Source organism: Erythrolamprus reginae, chromosome 1, assembly GCF_031021105.1.
Source record: "Erythrolamprus reginae isolate rEryReg1 chromosome 1, rEryReg1.hap1, whole genome shotgun sequence".
NCBI lineage: Eukaryota > Metazoa > Chordata > Lepidosauria > Squamata > Dipsadidae > Erythrolamprus > Erythrolamprus reginae.
The window spans coordinates 68,573,574-68,574,276 of record NC_091950.1 but is presented as its reverse complement, the minus strand read 5'-3'; positions in this window follow the sequence as shown (position 1 = coordinate 68,574,276).

Here is a 703-nt window from a genome sequence, read left to right as displayed (position 1 = left end):
TTCTATTCTACTTTCTATTCTATTATATTCCTATTCTACTCTAGCCCATTCTATTTTCTATTCTATTCTATTCTAACCTATTATATTTTCTATTCTATTCTATATTCTACTTTCTATTCTATCTAGCCTAGCCTATTCTATTCTATATTCTAATTTCTATTCTATTCTAATTCTATTCCACAACCCATTCGGACAAGCCACCTAGCTATACCGTTCCTCTTCCTTAAGAAGTGTTGGCTGTTTTTCTCCGTGGGCAGTTGACGCTCAGTGGAAGAGGAAGGGAAAATGGCAATCAAAATGCTAATGACAGCCCGTCTCATCAGCCTCAGGGCTCGGTAGAGAGAGAGAACAGCCCGTCTGTCTGGCCGCTCTGCTGCTGGAGGTTTTGCATGGTTGCAACCGCAGCGCCCATTTCGTCACATTCCCTCCCCACATAGACGCCCACTAGATCCACTCTGAGGTTCGGGGTTAAAATGTGTTGCTCCTTTTCGCCTAACGTCGGGTGTAATAAGAAGCGGCTTGTTTTCACAATGTCCTTCAGTTTAAAGCAGAGGCTTTTCCCTTCTTTGCTTCTCGCAGTGACTTTCCACACACCACTTAAGCACCCACGCCCCGAATAAGGCGCCAATCCCCGACGCCACTCCTCTTTCTCCCCACCCAGCTAACGGCGATTCCAACCCCAGCCACACGCTCCCTTCGGTTT